Source organism: Cygnus olor, chromosome 2 (assembly GCF_009769625.2).
Source record: "Cygnus olor isolate bCygOlo1 chromosome 2, bCygOlo1.pri.v2, whole genome shotgun sequence".
Taxonomy (NCBI): Eukaryota; Metazoa; Chordata; class Aves; order Anseriformes; family Anatidae; genus Cygnus; species Cygnus olor.
In genome coordinates this window covers 60,220,030-60,233,487 of record NC_049170.1, presented here as the reverse complement: position 1 = coordinate 60,233,487, position 13,458 = coordinate 60,220,030, and positions in this window count along the sequence as shown.

The window sequence follows — 13,458 nt, the reverse complement described above, 5'->3', positions numbered from 1 at the left end:
GCAATGCAGAAGGTGAGATGAAAAAAAGCAGTTAAAAAAAAATCTATGGAGTGTATGCTTTTCCACTAGTGTGGCAGCTCCATCTGAAAGTTGATTTAACAGTATTTTCCAGGTGAGCGGTGCTGCTCTTAGCAGTATTTAGGGTTGGAGGTGCCTTTGTATCTAAACAGACACAGGGCATTAACTACTTTGGTATGCACTTAATAGCAGTGATAGCAGGGCAGATGGCAGAGGAAGAAGGATAAATAATGTCTCTTCCCCCACTCTCCCTGATGGATACCCAGTATTTTCATACTAGATGCATTTGTTTGACTTGGCGCACTGCAGGCTTTCAGGTTAGAGGAGATTCACAGCTCAGGTCTCACTCCTAGAGTGAAGTTTCCAATTTTTCCTTTGAAAAGGAGTTGGCCTCAGGTACACATAGCTTTAAGTGCTAGAAGGGTCTGGATTCCAGATACTTGCTCTGATGCATTTATCAGTTGAACTAGCAAGGGAATGTTAAAGTCTGTAACTACCTATACCAAACATGCAGTGTGATTTTAAGGCTTGGGCTTTGCCTGGCTGCAATTTTACTAATAAATGCATGTGCAAGTGAAAAGTAGATACCATGTTGAAAGCAAGCAACTTATAATTATAGGATTTTACCTTCATTTCCATAGCAACAGCCTAGGATGCAGCAAACAAAGTTATGAATTGGATTCTGTTTTCAGCTCTACCTATAGAGCCTCAGAATATCCCTGGATTCACTGGCACCAGCATCCTTATTCAAGTGATGGAGAGGCTACCTCAACTCTTCATTTGGCAGAAGGAGCACTGTGAGAATAAAGAAACTAGATTCCAGACCTGAAGTTTTACTAAGAGGATAGAAAATCAAATTTTCAGGGATATAGCAAATCAGTATGTTGCTGCTAGGGTGAGTTAGTGTCTAAATTTATAGCACACCAGTTAATCCTTGCTTACTGCTGGTGTGCCTACTTTTTACTGCACAGAGAATGTTGAACATATGATTATTCAGTATAAAGTGCAGACAACATTAAGCTTTCTGTGGGACAGATTAAATTAGTAATGGGAAGGCAGGAATAATAAGTATGTCACACTGTGTAAAATTATTCTGCATTTTAGGCTTAAATCAAAAACTTCTGAACCCCCTGACTCCTAAGACAGAAGGCAGGAGTGCATGTTCAATCAGGAACGTATATGTTGAACACCAGTATGCCATTTTTATGCTGACTCTTCAGGATAAAAGCCTACTTGGAAAAGTCGTATTTTGCTTGTAGAGGCTGGTAACCAAATCTTGTGGGACTGCCTTCTGAGATAAATGCTCAAGTTTCCACTGAATTTGAGAAGAGGAGGAAGGTCTAGTGGTTGGTGCACCATCCTCGGGCAGGGTTGATGGAGGTCCAGGTTGCTGAATGTCCCCCAGTTCCCTAAGTAAAGAGCACAGGTGTTAAATTCATCTGTGGCATTCAGCCCATGAGAGAGACTGGAGTACTACATGCTGAAAAATGCACATGAAGCTTTCCTTGGACACAGGGTCTAACCAAAGTAAAGAGGCCAAGACCAAGAACATGAAGAAGAAGAGCATCTCCCTGTGTGCTTATTGAGGTCAAGTAACACAGGCAGGCTGCCAGTGCCTATGGTGGTGGTTGTTTTAGGGCAGTAAATGAGATCGATTGCTTCAGATACTGCTATAGACCATGGAACAGCACTGGTAGCCTCTGCTCCCCTTTTGTCAAATGCTTGCTCTCTAGAGAGTAAAAACAGATTCATCCCTTATGGGACTTAAGTGGCTTAGAGAGAGCAACATGGAAGGTGAATTTAGCCAAGTCACTTGTATAATAATCAAAGCCACAAAATTGTTGCAAAACATGATTGGGAACCACCAGGTTTCTTTGATGTCTCCACATGTTATGGGCACAAGGGGAATATGTTTATTTTACAAAAATAAGCCGTTCTCTGCATTTTTAAGTTTTTATTTTCCATTTGCTGTCAAACTTTCTTCTCAGTTCTTCAGCATTTCTCCTGCTGGCCCATTTCATTTTGCAGTTTAGTTAACAGGGCTAGAAGCTAGAGAAAATGGTACCCAAGCTCACTCATTTTTACCATGCTGAAGAGTAGCTTTGAAAGCACAGGATCCTTGAAACTGCACAATTTGTTAGGGGTCTGTCTGGATTGAGCCACCTCTAAAATAATAACTGTGTCCTGTGCAAATATTTGTCCTATTTAAGCCCCTTCTTAATATTCTTTCCCCCACTTTATTTTCTTCCCTGCTTATCACCACACTTTAGGTTTGGCAACAGCAGCTGGAAGAGGAGGGCAGAAAGCTTTCCTGCTTGCGTTTGCCTTGTTTAGCTCACATGCCCTGCTGCACCACACCTGCAGTGCCTGGGTCTTCATAGAGGACTGCTCTTGGGGTTACACTGGAGTGACCCAGCAGGGGAATGGGCCGTGCCCTCACCCGGCAAGGGACTCTTTTGTCAAGGCATTGTAGTGACAGGACAAGGAGTAATGGCTTTAAACTGAAAGAGGGGAGATTTAGATTAGATATAGGAAGAAATTATTTACTCAGAGGGTGGTGAGGCCCTGGAACAGGCTGCCCAGAGGAGCTGTGGATGCCCAATCCCTGGAGGTGTTCAAGGCCAGGTTAGATGGGGCTTTGGGCAGCCTGGTTTGTGGAAGGTGCCCCTGCCCATGGCAGTGGGGTTGGAACTGGATGATCTTTATAAGGTCCCTTCCAACCCAAACCATTCTGTGATTCTATGGAATGAGGTAGTAGTTCAGTATTTCTGTCAATAACCATAGTGAAGCCACGCCACGTTATTTTGGCTAAAGATTGAGTCTTCTCCAGCATAGTAAAACTTGTGTGTGTCCTTGAATCCAACTGCATTTTAGCCTTGCAATTAAATTTAGTCTGTAGATTGAGAGCAGGGTTTTTTTTTTTTGTTTTGTTTTTCTGTGATAAGGGGAATTCAGAACCATCCTACCCTGCACATACTCTTAAGTGAATGTGATATTGTGTACCAAAGCTTAGAAGAGTTTACAGCAAATGTTTACTGTGACTTAGGTCCCCATTAGTTCCAGTCATGCAACGGCTATTTTTTTGTCCCTTTAAAAACATTCTTCCTCCTGACTGCATTCCAAGGTAGGTGTGAGATAACTCACTAAATCACCATCTAATTTATAACTTTGTCAGTCATTCAGTGAGTCATGACTTTATTATTACAGGAATGCAACCCACAAACAGATTTTTTTTTTCCTTAAAGCTTCAGTTTGTTTGGTCCCAAACAAAGCTTTGATGCCACATTACCCAACAGACACTTAAGGATCATAATTCCACCCAAGGTTTCAGCTTATGAACTCCGAGCCTGACTCTTAAAAAAATATATATATATAAAAAAATCCCCTCCTCCCCTGCTATTGCTTCATTACCCATTTTGTGTAGATGTAGCTTCTTCGAGTGTTGTTCTGTCTGCTGGCACTTGCAGCCCAGGCTTTTAGTGGCACCTTGGATATGAAGTCTCAAATCTACCCCTAAGTTGTGCTTTTGCTTTTAAATCATTGTTTATGCAGTAGTCAACAGAGACAAATGGCATGAGCACTATCAGTGAGAGCGCATTAGAAATTGCTACCTACTCCTCTCTTCCTCCAGTCAAAAACAACAGTATTTGTAACCAGAGACAGTATTATGCAACACACAAACATCTCAAGTATGGTAAATGATTTCCAATTGTTCCATGTGTCTAAGTAATTCCTGGTCCCCCACTTCCGATATCTTTTGCAATTTTTATTAAAACAATTGCTTACTTCTATTCTACTAGTGTCTGGATTTTTTTTGTGTGTGTGTGCGCGTGTGTGTGTGCGAACTGCGGATGTTTTCTCTATCCTGAAATCTCTGCAGCCTAAATAACTATTTACAAATAGGAGTACATACTAAAATTAGAGATGGGATATGTGAAAGGTTGTGTTCCAAAGAGGAAAGAAATATATTTGTTCCATATATTTCCAGTCAGAAAAACTGGGTGGGGTGTTGCATGGCAACAGATTTCTGATGTTCGATATTTTCTGATTAGTGAAAATCCTTGAGCTTTGTTGAGCTAGTATGAATCATGCCATTGAGGTGTCATTTTAAAGACATTGGCTGAACATTTCCAGCCTGTCTGGAAGACCTTAGAGTGTCTCTGGCAGGTCAGCTCACATTGCAAGCTTAGATATGGAGCCAGGTTTTTCAAGAAATGATAGGTAACTTTCAAGTCCTTACTGTTTTGGTCTGGTACCTGAGTCACCTGGAAGCAGGTTGTATTCTGGGATGGGTCTTCTCACCTCCTTGTGACAACAACCGAAAAGGAGCAACTACTGATGCTGTCCATTTTCAAGTGTCTTAGATCCTGTTTGAATGTTCCCATTCTTAATTGAAATTTGATAGTATATTACTGCAATATCTTCTTCCTTATTTTTCATCTCATACCATGTATTGCTCTTTTTTTTTTTTTTTTTGAGTTTACCACTTAGTCTAGAAAAGGTATAAAGGAAAACTAATAAAGATGAGGTCTTTTTATTTCCAATATAAGATAGTTTCTTGGGGGATTTGTACTCTTATTTGTGAAGCTGACCAGGTTGCTAGGACTTCTGCTAAAACCTGAATTGGTTTTGAATAATTCCTGACTCTTTACACCGCAGATGCGATGGCAGTATCACTGTGATATGTTTCAGGATCATGTGTTAAGCTTCATATTTTACTGCTTGTGGTTAACCCAGTTGTTCCACATGCAGTGCAGTCGTCATTAATCTTTCTGTCACAGCCCATGTCTGTCAAAATTTGATCTTCAGAAGTGTTGCTTAGAGTATTGGAAGGAAAATGCCAGTGGTCACAGTGTGGAAAGGCAGGAAAAATAAAAGCCTTGTTGAATACATCGGTATTGTAGTACATGTAGCTGTTGCCGTGGAAGAGAGGGGACATCTGGCTCTGGGAGCATGAGTGATATAGATAGAAGAAAATTTTCAGCCTATACTTACAAGGTGAACAAAATAGGCTGAGCTCAAATATATAAAAGAAAGCTGTCTGACTGCTGAGAGGTCTCATTTTGCAAACCATTGACTGTCATGCAAAAGGTACCATTCCTGTCATTATTTTGCCAAAAAAAAATTCAGGCAAAAGTTTGAATGAGAGTCTGTAAAGCAGAGGAAGGAAAACTTCAGGACCAGGATTATCTTTTATGGCCCAAGTAGGTGTCGGTGATGGATTCCTCCAGCTGCCTCATTGATAAGATACTGAAAAGCCAGTAATATCAGCATGCTGAATGAAAACACATCACCAAGCCTGCAGATCCTGAAATGAGAAAATGCCAAAAGAAACATGCAGATTTTATTTCCTCAGCTATTACCATGAGAGATCACGATTGTATTGAGTAGTAAAGCAATGCTGTCTTCTAAAACATGTAGCAAATGAAGTGATCAGAGACAAGAGGTTGATTTTTCTTTATTTTTTGTTTGTATTAAGTGACTATTTGAGCTTTGGTGCTGTACACCTTTGGGTTGCAAATCCACGGGGTCTGATTTTTTTCAGTAGTTGTTGAGCACTTCCCCCCGCAAAGCCATACCTCAGGTTGTGTTAAAGGAACAGAAGGCCTATGGGGATTTCCTCTGAAGCTAGTATACAAATAGCGGTCAGAGGGCTCCAGCTCTTAAAAGTATAGAGAACCTTAAATAGAAGGGCTGGGATAACTGGGAGGGAAAGAGAGACATCTGTTGAGTTGTTGAAAAGACATATGCTCCTAGCACTTCCTTTGTCATGTGTTTTGGAAATCTTTTCTCTCTGAGTTTATTGCTAATATTTAATTTAAAACCAGATTTGGATTGTTGACAAAATTATAACTTGTAAACGGACACTTGCCCCCCACCCCTTCCCAGCTTAATTTGAGCAGTGCTCTCTCTCGTGTTTCCTCCTCTTGCTGCTCCCAGCACATGCACCATGGGTCTCCCTGCTGTCACTGTAGAGGACCAGGGACCTTGCCCTGGCCTTGGCCTTGCCTGGGAGGGCAATGCTGGCCAGAGAGCAGGGCAGTGGCAGCTTGAAAGCTGGTAATACTTCTCTCCTCCCACTACCTTCGAGGCTGGTGATCACGTTTGCATCGTGTGGAAAACGTGACTTTATTTGTATGTGTGTTTGTGTTTGAGCACTTAATGACATTTCAAGGCATCTGACAAAAGCCTAATTCCTTGGATTGGTTTCGTCAAATAGTAAAATGACTTGACATAAGTATAATTGAAAGCAGATGTGGAAATATGGAATTTTAGCAGTCACACTAACCTCTCCCCCCCCCCCCCCCCCAACCCCCCTTTTCTCTTAGCTCTCAGTTCATGCCAGAAATATTTTCATTTTTGTTTCCTACTTCCTCTCCACAGAACAAAGCCTGGGGAGGATGAGTTCTGGGGCAGAAAACCAAAGGGTATTCATTTCACATTTTCTTGTCTCCTTGTGAAGTTTCCACCTTTTCTGAGTTCATTTTCCATTATGAAGGAAAGCTTAGGCTACCTCCCCTCCTTTCCCCTGTTTTTGAACACATCCTCTAGATGAACTTTGTTATATAATCGTTTCTGTCTATGGTGGCTGTTTACAGCTATTGTGTGAATCTGAAGCTGTAGGTTACGCGCTGGGCTCTGCGGAGCAAGCAGCTGACATGGTTTCAGCTTTCGCCCTTGGTTGGATTGAATAAGCGTTCAGCAGAAGAAATCGTAAAGATGCAGGCCTGACCATGTATGTAAACACAACTGTGGGCAAAAGGCTGAAGGGTTCTATCCCAGAGTTTCACGCTGTAAAAACATGACGTCTTTACAGCTGCTTCTTAGCCTGAAAGGAATAGGGTGAAAATGGCTGATAATACATCGCTATTATCACTGGTACTTAAATGGCAGTAATGACTTTTTCAGTAGAACAGCACTTCCCAATATGTCAAACAAGTGCAACTGGAAAAATTAAGGGCTTAGACTCATAACAATGCTAGTTTAAAATCAGCATTGCTTTCCTTGATTCTTCAGCCATATCAGCATTGCAGTATCATTGCTAACACTGCTTTGGAAAGAAACAAAACTTAAAAACACACAAAACAAAACAAAACAAAAAACTTTTATCTGCTTTGATTTCATCATCTTCTGTAGAATTGTTTTATGTGCTTCAGAAGAGGTGCTCAGTTTCCATTTCATTGTGATGCAAGCATAATGTCCTGTCAAAATCCCAGCCTGGAGCTTTAACTGAGGTCTTTCAGCCCCAAGATTTTTTGCGTCTGCCTATTTTCCCTGTGATTTCTGAGCCTTTTGACCGTTACAGAAATGTTTAAGAGAGGGTTTGGAAGTCTCTAAATTGGTTATGGTCCCATAAGTTATACGCAAATAGGTAGTCAGTTAATGGAGGAAGGAAGAGAGGCCGCATTATGACCACTACTAACGCAGAGGCTGCCAATACACGAGGTGTTGCTGTCTGAGCTTGTCCTTTCTCACAACCCAGAGTCAGTCCCACATGAGTCTCAAATTCATCAGAAATGAGGGTTCAGTCTCTCAACTGCCTGTGAGACCAGTGATTCCCTCTTGTAGCATGTTGGGCCTTCAGCTCTGGGAGGGCTTGGCTGTGTATGAAGAGGCCTCAAGTCTGATTTTTCTTTGATTATTATTATAGTTGTTGTTTTTATTATTATTATTATTATTATTATTAATTATGATGGACACCCGTTCTATGGTTTCTTCACCTGGGGCACTGTGGACCTGGTTTCCAAGAGTGCTGAAGTGAAGAGAGCTCCAACTGCAGGCACTGGGGACATTAGAGGTCTTTAGAAATCCCAGTCCCCATTTTTGAGTTGCATTAGTAGTACAGTGCTCCATTTAAAAGCAGATCTGTCTGAGGCCTCTATTCATTACAGATAAAATTTTCATTTAAATTGTGTGAGATGAAATGCACAGGCTGAAGCATTTGAAAACAACTCTGAGTGCAGGAAATCAGCTGAATGCATTTAGAGTTTGCAAAAAAGAACTAGAGAATGGGAAGCTTGCAAAGGAGGGTCAGTGAAGCCAGCCAAAATCAAAACCACCACAAACACTTCAGGGGGATAATCTGGCACAGACTGTTCAGCAGAGGTGTTAGTCCTGCAGAACAGTGACTGAGAAGAGTGTGTAAGATAAAAGCAACTTGCTGCTTCAGTGTACACCTGTGCTCTGACGGACAGACCTACCACTCCCAAACACCTATACCTATTTTTATGTCTGCAGAGTGGCAGAAAAATATAATGTTGGACCAAACTTACTGAAAGCGTTCTCTGTAGCCTTTTTTTTTTTTTTTTTCTCTCCATGTTGAACAGACATTGTGGTAAAGCTTGTTGGGCTTACCCAAACTAGCACAATTCTTCACAGCCAGTGCAATACTTTTGTGCTATGGAGGCAGCTTAGGCTCCACTTAGAGCTGAAAGCAGGAATGTGCTTGGTAAGTGTAATCTGGTGCTCAGTTCATTGTATTCATTTCAAGCTAGGAGGATTTTCAATGACATTCTGCATATCTTAAATGAACAGCATGATGCTATTTTAATTGGTCGCTATTTTGTTTCTAATTAGTAATAGTAACTTAGAAGGTAGATGTCAAAATTTCTGACCTACTGGTTTTATTTCTGTCTGTTCAGGAAAGTTGCATATTGTCCTTTCCAGTGCCAGCAGTGCTAAAGAGACAGATCTTAATCACATTTCTTCAGGGTACTGTACCGGATGTGTAAATACTTATAAATCTACCAATTATGCTTACCTGTATAACCACAGTGCATCCTGGGATTAGTCTAGAGAGACAAAAGTTTAAAGCCCACGTCTCTGATTCATCTGCCAAGAATGTTGGTCAAACCATCCATTTGTTATGAAACTCTGCTGATTGCATGGTTCAGCTTGTGCATGCAGTTTCTTCATCTGTGCACACACTTATCAGATTTGTGTGGACAAAACAGATGCTTGCACAGTATTTATGGAAAGTTCATCTGTATGTTTTCCTTACTGCCAAAATGTCAAGACTGTCGATCAACTTTTCACTTGAACACACTGTTCTAGTTTTTGAAAACATAATCACGGGGGACATATAATCATCAGCTCCATCATATCGTTTTGTTTTCTGTAGGCTTCTGTGGAGTGTAGCCCTCAGGTACATTTCCTTCAATTCATCTGTTAAATATGTAAAAGTCAAGTATGTGACCATGTTTTCTACACTGTGTTTTCTAATTCTTTCTCCCAGACTAAACCTGTAATAGCAAGCTGAATGCTGTCTCCTGCTAGGGTGTAAAACAGTATAGACTGCAACTATACTTGGTTTGTCTTTATTGAAGGTAGTAAACTTGTGGCCAAGATGAAAACTATTCCACTGCTGAAAGAACTCTGCAAAGTCAAAAATCTCTCAATGCTATGTGCATTTTAGCTGGAATGATAGGTGAAAAAAATGAAATGAACACTTGGTAGGCCCTCGTGTTTCTTCTTCTCCTTTTTATTTTTCTTCTTTTTTCAATAACATGAAAGTGCAATACTGTGTCCAAAAGGTATTTATTCTGGTCCTTGCTTCCAGTACTTTCAGTATCAAGTGTCCTAAACTGTTGGTTTTGACATGAAATTTGAAGGAAGTTTTCAGAACTCCTTCCAGTATGAATTTGTGTTATTTCAGTTTGTACCTCCAGGTCTGGATTCTTCCATCCCAGAGTCATCCTTCTCCACTAGTCCTTTCTGTTAGGATGGACACCTTGTACATACCTCTTCCTTCTCAATTCTCATTCCCCTTATTCACCTCCATTTCACCAGGATCACTAATCATGCTCCCATAAAAAGCATGTGCTCAGGTCATTTATGCTGCTACCCATGTCCCACACCATACATTTCCCTGCAAAGGCCTGCATTTGTATTCCTCACCTTCCATTTCCTTCCTCCCATTATTTGGGAAAGTAAGATGTTTGTGGGGAGATGGCGTAATAAGCTCTATTGGGAAGATGGGATGGAAAGTGATGAGGGAGTGATACTGTTATTTCGGAAAGTGTTAATGAATTTTGTCAGCCAAACCTTTGACCTAAGAGGGAGTGGTGGAAGCACACAGCTAATGACGAAGGCTCTTTGTGTTCCCCATTACTGTCATTCTCATTTTCCTTGGCTGGGAGCATCTGGAATAGTCTCTAACATCTTTAATTGGGCAAATGCAGAATTCCCAAGCTGTTGTGTGACAGACAAACAGATGAACCAACAAAGAAATGCCATGAAGTTGACTGTATGGGTTCATAAGCTCAGTCAATTATTCACAACTAGAAAAATAAGGTTACATAAATGGTCAAGATTTTTTGAGGGTGACTAATTGTTTTGGATGTCTTATTCTTCGGATGATCCATTAAAAATACCTTAAAAGGGCTTGTGTTTCAGCATACGGGTTCCAAAAACCTTCTAAAAATTGAGGATCCATATAAATGTTTCTTGCTGGACACCAAGAAAATCCAGAAGTTGTCAAAATTATTTCTCATTTGAAAGTGTTAGCCATAAAGTTATGCATCAAGGTATTGTTTTCTGGTTTATATCTCTCTGTGAATACTCCTTGCATGTTTGTATACAGACTCTATAAATAAATGTTAACAGCACTTTTTATAAATTATGTTGTAGGTAGAAGCACTTTGCTAGAAGCAGAAACAGTTGTAGTGGTCTCAAAGTTTGTGAAGGGAGGCCTAGGGAGATTTCGTAGGTTAGGTCTCGAATGTGGATCTGTTTACTAACCACACACAAAGTATGTCAAGAGGGAATAGGGCATTGCAGCATCACTGCAGCATTGCTGTTGTTTGAAGCATGGGAAAAGTACATATAAAAAATGTCCTAGTAAAATGGAAGAGCTTAGCGGTGGAAGGCTCTGGTAGGTCTTTTTAGGGTTGCTAAAGGATGGAGGGTGCCTAGGGTAGGCAGGAGCTTGGTGGCACAGTCACAAAAAGGTCACAGCAGTACCCTGGGACAAGGCTAGAGGAAAGCAGCAGAAAGGTCACACAATCCATCCAGCTAAACAGTCCTGGTGGGTGGCAGTCTCAAATAATTCCTGAGCTATTAATTAGGAAGATGTTTCTTCCAGGTTCCGGCTGAAGTCATAAGACATGCCAAGGCAAGGAGCCAAAAGATCAAAAGGACACTAAATATTTTTTTTTTTTAAACCATTCTGTGGAGTGAGGGAGGAGAGAGCTGTTTGGGTCCAGTTCACACAGGACATGCTGGTGGGGCTTGGCTTTGCTGTAGGATGTAAAGAAGCAGAATCTGCCTGGCCCTGCTGTCCTTGGGTTTAGTGTAGACATGACTGAAGGTTATTTTAGCTTAGCTTTACCTTTTATCTTATTATCTTAGTTTCTTTTATAAAACTACTGTTGATTATAGTATCTTCTGTTCCCAGTATTAGGGTGACACATAGCATTTTCAAACCAAGTTACTGTAATTACCTGTATTAACAGGTAAGAGAAGGGGTATTGCAATATTGAGTCCAGGTAGATTTCCTAGTTAAAAGTAAATAAGCCAACTGCACTGTAGCTTGCAACTTGTCTTTAGTAGCATGAGAAATATGAAGTTAATTCAAGAAAAGCCAAAGCAGCAATGCCTAATAGTAAAGAACAGAGGAGAAGGATATACATCACTTATATGGAGACTAGAGACAGGTCAATTCCCATATTTTAAGTGAATAGCACAGCTCATGGAACCTCATTTCCTATAGACTTCTCTCTAAAAGATTCTTTCTCTCACTTCCCTCCTTTCTACAAGTCTCCTGCTTATATCCTCTGATGTCTGGTAAGGGTATATTCTGCAACCTTTCCCACACTGGCTCTGCGTGCTGATTTTCACTCAGCCTGCACCTACCATTGTGTCAGACTTGGCTGCAAATGAACAGGAAATTCAAAACTTATTGGGGATCAACTGATAGGAGAAAATGACTGGATGAGAGTGTGGTATCTTAGATCCTCATTTCTAAGGAAACTTGGTTAAGCAGGGTAAGTTTGGGAAAATGAAAGCAGCATGGAAGTGATTTTTGCAAGAGGAGCCTGGTTAAGAAGGACACCAAAGACCAAATTTGCTTTGTTTCCCATGGATTCACTTTTTTTTTTCCCAATACAAAATGCAAGCTACACATTGAACATAGATGTAAAAGTTGGTCACTTCTTACAGTGAAAAAGAAAGCCAGATTTTTCAACCCAAACAGGAAACATGATGGTAGGTCCTGCCTGTGTAAAGCCTTTCTTCTTCTGCCATTTGTCTTGTGGTTGCAGAAGGGAAACCCCCTTATTCGGTGGAATGTTTTTGTGGGGTCCAGAGTGAAATTCCAGTGGGGGCTCTGTTGCAATCTTAAACTTAGAGCAGCTGCCATCCCTCCTTAATGATGTCAATGATGTTACTTTGATAAAATCAGAAAAAGTTCTAACAACATTGGTGGAACTCACAAAGGTGTTTAATGGGATTTTTTTTTTTAAATTGTCAGTTTTGTTTTGTTTTTACAAATTTCATTGCAGAAAATAGTGGTTAGAACAATAGATTTGCAGTATACCACATCTGATTTTTTGTGTCTATTTCTGATTAACTGTATGCATTTCTAAACATATTTAAGAGAATTTTTATTATTACTGGAAGGCCTATTATCTCCTTTTCGTTCTTCTCTCAATTTAAGTAGGAAATAGAGAAAAAGGCAAACCTCTCAATTATTTCATGACTTTTCTGCTAATGGAAATGCACCAACCTAACATCTGAGATGAACTAGAATGTTTACAGGTTTTAAAAGCACTGTAGGCCTTGGAAGTGCATGGCTTCTTCTAAATCTCCGTCATAAAATGGAAATTTGAGCTTCTAAATGACTCAGAAATTTGGAAAATACCACCTGATAATTCATATGAGCATTAACTGATTATAAATTCATATAATGAACCAAATCACTTAGGCGATGGTGTTAGTTTTCACTAAATGTAAACTTTGTTCAGATTCAAAGGAGAGAGAAGAGTCTCTCCCCTCTACAGTAATTAGACATGATTAACATTCCCACTGAACTTAGTAGGATTGCACACAAAAGGAAAGGTGGTTATGCATATAATGCAGGATCTGCATAACAGTAGATGCAAAAGGTCATAATATCAAGCCATTTATTCTTTTCATTAAATTAGATGTGAAACTAGTCCTCTTCACATAGAATCATACTTTAATACTTGATTTACCCCTATCTCCTATTGAAATCTTCTTAAAATTCATGCATAACAGGCCTTTGTCAATTTAATATCATCATCCTTTTCTCCACATCATTAAAACCATCTTTGGTGTTTGATCCAGCCATTATTGTATGCTTTATAACTCTAAGCAACAAATCTAACGTCCACCCCAGTAATTTCCTTCTGGTCATGATGATTAACTGACAGTATTTCATTTAGAAATTATATTCTCCTATTGTTGAAGTTTTTATAAACA